The sequence below is a fragment of the Girardinichthys multiradiatus genome, chromosome X (assembly GCF_021462225.1).
Source record: "Girardinichthys multiradiatus isolate DD_20200921_A chromosome X, DD_fGirMul_XY1, whole genome shotgun sequence".
Classification (NCBI taxonomy): Eukaryota; Metazoa; Chordata; class Actinopteri; order Cyprinodontiformes; family Goodeidae; genus Girardinichthys; species Girardinichthys multiradiatus.
The window spans coordinates 25,940,478-25,949,107 of NC_061817.1; positions in this window are offsets into that span (position 1 = coordinate 25,940,478).

Genomic DNA, 8,630 nt, shown 5'->3' on the forward strand with positions numbered 1-8,630 from the left:
CATATAAAATATCCATAACAGATATTGACAAGGTGGATTACCTATATGAGTATACAAATGCATGTATTTTATTTCCACATTTTGTCTCTGGTTGAATCACCTTTATTTCAGATTTTCATAAAGCCACTGAAGAGTTTAAAGCCTCGTGTGACTTTTTCCTCCATGTAAACACGTAATCTAATAATGTGTTCTAGAGTAAAAAAGGGTTATTAATCTGATGAGATACAGGTTTTGTCAAACAGGGAAAATAACTCTTATTAAAAAAAACCTGGTGCCATCAGGGATCATGTGGTTTGGAAAACAGACGCTTACTGCTTGATGATTTGATTACTGAAACCACCATTAAATATATGTGTGGTTTCTGTCTTCTTAAAGTAAGCCCTAAGCAATAGTTATAAGATATACATGTGCAAAGAGGTCAGTGTCTCCTGGATTATCTGCAGCATTTGGAGGCCAATGTCCAGCCCCCCGGGTCAAACACACTGACATCAGCAGTCTCTTCAGTGACGCAGAACTGCATGTTGTTTTTCAACTCCCGCTAACAATCCCTGCCTCTGAGAGACCTCAGAGAAAGGCTTTATTCATCCAAAGGTAACGGCAACAGAAACACGCCGCTGGAAGATATTACCCTGACACTGTCTGCAATTTAGATCCATCCATTTACATCCACTCTTGATTCCAAACTATGTACGTGTAGCAGATGAACAACAAACAGCACAGAACAACATTTGCTCAAAGACATTTGGCTGTGTTTTCACAACTCGTGTTGTCCAAAGCATGAGAAAATAGAGCATTCAGCAACGTTTAGGGAAAATTTCAGTACCCTGTATTAATGTCTTACTGTACTATTCTATTAATTAAGGCAAAGTCGTGGTAGCTGGTATTAAGTGGAATAGTTCTACTCTTTCATAATTGTATTTTTTTACATTTAGTGATCTTTTTATTGAAGTTATATTAAAGAAAATATTCAAACACATAATTGTTTTATAAAAGGTCTGGTTAAAAGTCATTACTGTATTTGTTTTCAATGCATTTCTATATCTTTAAATATAGAAATTGTTTCATTTTCTATTTAAATTTTGGACTAAACAAACAGGTTAAATGTAAAGTAAATGCAATATCAGATATATTTTATTTTGCAGTTTTCATTATTTAGACATAAAGAGGCATAAGCTATGCTTTTAGCGAAAAAAAATGTTTTTTTCTTACTTTAAACTCATTAAATAAAATATTGCCCTTCGCCTAACTTTTTTTCCAGCTTCTTATTTAACCTGCTACGTATAACCCATTATTCTTCAGATTGACTGTTTGTAACAGGTTGGGTTGCTTTTTTCTTTGGACCTAATTGTTGGGGTCATCCATTTTGGTCGCATATTTTGACACACGCAGCTCAACAGACGTCGCAGCTCTGACGTCACTGGGAGCATAAACCGGCTGAGATGGAGAGTTTCGTGGCCATTTCCTGCCTGTCTCACAGGTCAGCGCAACGGAGGCGCATATCTGGAGAGACAAAAGCTCGCAGGCGAACGTTCGCTCCACAAGGCCATTCCTGGAAGAGCTTGAAAGCTGGAAATCTGTCTGATACACGAAGATCAGCAGATTGATCAAAGACCACGCCGACACCCGGCGCAGGTGAAAACCTACAGAGGTTCTATTTCCAAGGAGATGAGTTTCCTCCTTGTGATTCAGTCGACTAAACGGTTCTTCATCTTTTCCCTTCCTGGACGGATAAGAAGTTACCGTACGTTTTTTTTTTTTTTCTTAATTTGATCACGGACGCATGGTCCCCCCTCCCCTCATTTTTCGTCAGACCTGACCCCTCCTCAACCGGTGAAGAGAAGAAATCAACGTCAAAGTAATTTCGTTCTTTTTATATTAAACCGGATAGGTGCATTTAGAGGTCTGGGCAGGATGAGGCAGTTAAGGTGATGTAGAATCACCAGTAGTTAATCTCAGGCATTAACTTGTTCCATGCAATACTGATTGACGTGTTTTATGCTGAGTGATGTTTTGATTTGCTGCGCAAGCGCTGCTGAATTGTGTGTGGTTCATGTTTTGTCCGGCTGATCTCAAATCAGCCAGGAGTTAGAAGTTGGACTTTTAAAAGTTTTCATTCAAAGCAACTGCAGTCTGGGCCTCTTTGTGCAATCAGCTGATAGTGGCTAAGAGCACCCAGCTCACCGTTTTATCAGCTGACTGCTGGAATCAAGACATCAGCACCAGGAGGGTTTCTCTTTCCATTTAACCCAAATTACACATTTTGCCCATAAAACTGCTGGTTTTATCTTCATAGACACTAAATGCGCATATATGTTTTTCTTTTATTATTATTGTTAGGTAGTCATTTTTATTCCCTTTGTGTAGAACAGTGCTTGTTAGTTGGGTGAAGGTTTTTGGACCAGAATAATGGTATATCAGGATAATTTGGCTTCAATAAATCTTCATATATATATATATATATATATATATATATATATATATATATATATATATATATATATATATATATATATATATATAGGAGCATTTGTGTTTATTTCATGCAAGAGTGATTTATCTGTCAAAACAAAGATCCTCCATCTTCGGTGAAGTGGTTGAATCAACAGTGACATTTGGTGGTTTTGCTTAATAATTTGTAATTATTAAAGAGCTTTGAGCCCATAATCACCACACCAGAGGACATCTCTGATTTCTATTGTAAGTAATGATTTTTGGTTAAGAAATTAATTATTTTTTTCTCAAATTATGATTTTAAATTATAATTCTTGAAAAATATTAATTAATCAATAATCATAATTCTTACATAATGTTTCTTAATTAGTTCATCAAAGGTTGGATGCTTGAGCCACTACATGCTTTTCAGGGAGATATCATATAAAGGAGAAGCAGCTCTACTCCGAGGTCATCTGGAGGACAAAGTCCTCACCTTATCTCAAAGGCTAGGCACCCACCCTAAGAAGGAATCTCATCCTACTTGCTTGTTTCTTCAGTGATGATGTATATCTCATGACCATGCTTAAGTATCAGAACATGAACAGACTTGTGAATCGAGTGTTTTTGCCTTAAATCAGTTATTTTGTTGCCCTGCGATGGACTGGCGACCTGTCCAGGGTGTATCCTGCCTCTCGCCCATAGATTGCTGGAGATAGGCACCAGCTCTCCCATGACCCACTATGGAATAAGCGGTAGAAAATGACTGACTGACAGTTATTTTCTCTCCACAATAGGCTGCATTCCTGCAAACAAACCTGCTACCCTCACTCATGAATAAGACAGACAAGGTTCTTTAACTTCTGCGCTCAAGGGTTGATCCTCAACCTGGAGGGAGCAATCCATACCATTAAAAAGTTACAAACTCAGGGTCTTTGGAAGGTTTTCTGGGGGTGAATTATTAATGCAATGGATTCTGCACAGTACAGAGCAGGACTTTTATGAGGTTTATGAGCTAGCAGGACTTCACATGCTCACCTCATGTCTGAGCAACAACCCCATCATGGAATTTAGCAGTGCGACAGCATGGCATGTTCTTGAAATTTAGCTGCTTTCTGCAAGTTCATGGTGTGTGATGTGATCATGTCCATATGTGGCAGGATCATAGTTAGGGATGGGTACCAAATTCGGTACTTTTATAGGTACCGACCAAATTCAGTCGGTACTATTCACATAAAATCAAACGGTACCATGTTTCAGTACCTAAAAACATCATCATGACAATGAGGGAGTGGAAGAGTGGGCAATTCCCCATGCCAAACATGATCACAGTATTGCACGCACAACAGCGTAATGATGTCTGTAGCCGCTAGTACAGACAACAAAGCAAGCATGGCTGTTCGAAAAGTGTGGCTCCACTTTTCAAAATACGATGCAGATTACTGCCGCTGCAACGTTTGTGATGCGTAGTGCAAGGCCAGTGGCAGGAATACTTCTAAGCTGAGGAAGCACCTGGTTAAGCACAAGATTTTTCTCAAGCCTGAAGAGTGCACTATTTTTGTCAGATTCAGATCTACAGCTACAACTCCTGCATTTGGCACCGTTAGCACACCTGAATCTGTTAGCTGTTAATTTATATATTGAGAAATAAATATAAGTAGAAAATATTTTAGATTTTATTATTAAATGATTTAACATTCAATAACACATAAACCCACACAAAAGTCCCCAAAACTGGTACTGTTGATTACAGATACCGTTTCCCAGGTAGCGGGCGTCTGTACCGTATCGGTTAAAACTGAAAGGTACCCATCCCTAATCATAGCAGGAAGATGCTGCAGACAGTCATGTAGCTTTTGGTAGACTATTTATTCCATGTTAAGGGGACCTTGACAGAAAACTGAAATCAAGAGACTAATCTGACTGCCAATTCTGCACTTTTTCAGGGTCCCCGTAAATGTTTACTTCATGAACACACAAGGACAGATTTAATGGGCTTTGTCTCATTTGAATTATGGAGGAGGAGACTATGTTGCTCATCGGTTTGTCTGAGCAATTATGCAACATGTTTTGTGAAACTCTGCGTAATCTTCTACCACAGTTCTAGATTGCTGTTCCAAGCAAATCAAAATATGAAAATATGAAAGAATAACTTCGATTCCATTGATGTAGACATTGTCAATTCTTTACATTTCATGTTCATGTATGTACACAATTTTCAGCTACTTCTTACTTAATCATCACATTATTAAAAACCACAGTGGATCTTCTCCCTATGAAGGAGAGGTATTTTCACTCACAGCTGTAGAAATGGACTCAATTCCTTTGGGCTCTGTATGCTACAGTAACTCATAATGGGTGAAACCCATTCAGTTGGGAAATAAAAAGCATCATGTGTCTAAATTCACTTCCCCTTTTCACAGCTCACATCTTCTTGGGAAATCATCCTTGAGGAAAAGAAAGCTGAGATTTCCACTGTGGTTTGCTTCTTGATGGGCACACTTTACAGCTGAGCAATATTAGCAACAGAAATCAGAATACATCGCATTGATGCTCCTGGTCTGAATTAGTTATTTAGCTTCAGTGTTTCTTTTTTCATTTTTCAGCTAAGTTTCATTCAGAAAAGCAAAAAAAAAAAAAACATTCAAGATAAGAGCTAGACATTTATAACAGAACAAAATTGTCAGTGAACCTGAATGTGAAGACTACTTGTTTGCGGATTAAGAAATATTGTCATGGATGATGTGCGACCCAAAAGCCGATGGCAAAGAGAGGGTTTGCGACAGTTTCAAGCTGAGCAGCCAGTGAGATGAATTGACTGTGGTTTGGGCTCTGGACATTGTAAAAAGCACTGTCTTAGGACGCAAAAATGAACCACACTTGACCCTAGACCCACACAGATTACGAGGGAAGAGGGGTATTTTTAGTGCTTCAATGATGAAGATTTGAGCAAACAGAAAATGGCTCAATAGTTTTCCCCCCTCCAGGGTTTACAAAGCAGTTCAAAGAAAAGCAAGGCTTTTTCATGTTCTTTGATCTTTTCAAATCACTCGCTGTACCCCTGCAGGTATTGATTCTTCTGTATGATGAATCAAATTTTGTTTTTTTTACTGTGCTGTAATCTCTCTCTGTGAGAAAGACGTTCCATGCATGTTTTCTCATCCCAACTGCCACCATTAAAAACTCACAAATCACCAAGAGTGACCGTTGATGAGCCGTGCGCATTTGGCCCCTGTTCAGTCAACACAGGAGCGTGTAGGTTGATCATTACCGGGGTAATCATATCAGCCACGCTCAGCCTGATTGTGTAATTCATCTCAGAGCAAGACAGCACAAGCATTGTGTTTCCATCATCACATCCCACTGACTTCTTTCAGTAAGGCATAACTTATGAGTCCTCTGATCAGTCCAGTCATGACCTCTGCAGCATGATAATGCATATTAGTTCATCTATGGGCTCTGGTTGAATATAATGGGGATGCTAATTTTTTGCAGATGGCTACTTACCAGAGACCTAAAGAAGTTAGAATAAGTATTAACATATGTAAGCGAGCACTGAAATATTACTGATCTGCATGTGTTTTGCTCAAAAAACAGACTGTCTTTCGCTTTCCACTCTTGTATTCTACCTATATAATCAAAGTTGGAGACAGTTTGATAGATTTATATGACTTCAACACATGGGATATTTCACGTGCATGAAATTGGTCACCAGAAAAAAGTTGAGACAAAACGAATAGTAAATGCTTTTTATATGTGGCATTAAATGAGGTCATGCAAAGAAACGTCATTGAATGATATCCTGAAAAACAATATTTTAAAAAATGAGAAAAACATAGGGTTTAGTTACATGCTGTAGCAATCCAACAATTATTCATTTTAAAATGTCATTATCTGTTGATCTGACTTAAATCGTGTGTCACCTCTCACATGGGCTTTCTTTGCATGATATTAGACAAAGAGGAACCTTGAGGCAGCAATAGGGAAAAAGGACCCTTTATATTTTTTGTTTTAGGGATCACTTGGATCCATGCGGTTATTCTGTTTCGAACTGGCAGGACACAACTTTTTAATATTCTATTTTATCAAATGCATTGCATTCATTCTTATCTGTATAACTAACCTTCACTTAAAGGGATAGTTTTGTGAGGGGTGATATCAAAATTAACAGTGGCAAAGACATGAGGTCACTGGTCCTAATGCTAATCCAACTTTTCATTATTGTTGAAACTCAGTGTTTTTACCATTTTGGTCCAAAATTAGTCAGATCAAAAAAAGTGAAACTTATTCTGTAATTTTAAACATGGCTCTCAAAACCTGTAGATTGGTTGTTGGGCTCCATAAGCCCACCCACCAGATTCTGACGAAAGCAGGTCTAACTTCTGGCCTAGCTGCTAGTGGGTGTTGAGATTATGTCATAATTTCTTAGAAACAAGGTTTGTGATGGTGAAAACCCTAGCCACAGTTTGGCACTAGCAACAGTGAAAAGGTGTTGAGATCAAATAACTTATGTCCTCCTAAATAAAACTCCAACTGTTGGCACAACCCTCTGGTGATAACTTCTATTTTCTGCCAGTTAGACAATGGCTGCTTAAAACAACTGCATAAAACACCGCTTTACTAAATCCAAACTTTTGCTTTTAATGCTGAGATTTCTTCTGCTGCTCTTTGAGGAGAAAAAAGCAAAAAAACAAAGGAAAGAATATTGATTTTTTCCTTCTGGTCTTTTCTCTTATTTAAGCACTCTTGGTTTGGATAACAGCATTCTATTGTTATTGGACAACCCGTTACTTTGAGTTTCAACAGTGTGGTCATTGGCATAATGACACTCATTAAATAGAGACAACTGACACAGTGCAGAAGCTTGCAGGGACTCTGAATGTGTTGAAATAACATTAACAACCAGTGGAAATTTGTGCAAATTAGCAAGCAAACTCTGCAAACAGGCTTTCAATTTCGGCCATGTAACCCTATATTTAAAGTTTCCACTATTTCTAAGAATAATGGTGAGGCTAAGGGCACAGCGGTTCAAAAGCTGTGAAGGGAAGAAGTCATTGAGTTGAAAAACGTCAAATGAATATAGTGAAGAGCTTTACTTTGCTCCAAAAGTTGTTCTAAAATTCACAAACATTATGCTTTTATTCCATTAAATGTAAAAGTACAATAGTAACAAAATTACACTAATAATACCAGTGAGCAGGTATGGAAGTAGAATAAAGACTCAATGCCCAAAGAACTGTAGACAACTGATTTTGAACGTCACAGGACTCAATGATCTCCTGACTTGTGGGAGTTTCTTCAACAGACTGAGTGAAGACATGAAGGATATGATTTAAGTCTTTCAGAGTCTGGCTGATATCCAACACGAATGTGGTGGGGAGCCTTCGTGCTGTGAACCTGACATCGCAAAGCTCTTACAGATCCAAGAATGATGCCTGTAACATATGATAATAGGTTTCTTATGTTCACTGTGAGAAAAAATGGAATGACTCAACAGTTTCTGACTTAAGGAACACAGTGAACAGAAAAAGGAATAGATCATAGAGTAAGCAAATGTCAAGCAAACCAAATAAGTTTAAGGAGGTCTGCACAATGAGGCTCTTTTTGTTGTGAATTGTATACTAGGTCAGGAAGGTAAGATGCTGGCACCTATCTAGACCACAGGTAAGTGATGCCATGTGCTGTGAAAAATATCTGATCCAGGTCTTGGTGCTAAACAAGAGAAATGGGAGGAAATGGGCTCAAACACTACCCAGAGACAAGCAAAATATGGCAAAAGGCAAAGTGGTTCCCAGCCAAGACATTAGGTGTGCATATGTCTGCAAAGAAACAATTACATAACTCAGTGCACTGACCTGTATGGTAAAAAACAAAGATGTTCAGTTCTCTGCCCGTCTAAAATGCATCTAAACTTTGCTTGATAAATAAGACTAAGTATTTCAGTTTAGCTTCAGAGATAAACAGCTTGTTTTAAAAAGTTTTCATTGACAAACTATTTGAGCGTACTTGGGTCTTATTGGTTTAATTAAGCAGGCTCTTAAAAGTTGCACAGTATAATCATCCATTAGATTGTGCTTTAAAGCAACGAAGGGGTGGACGTATATTCGATTAGCCCTGGCTGCTGCTGCTTAAAGTTAATTACTGGTTTTAATTTCTACAGTTCAAATGGGTTTTTAAGCATTAAACATTAGAAATTATGT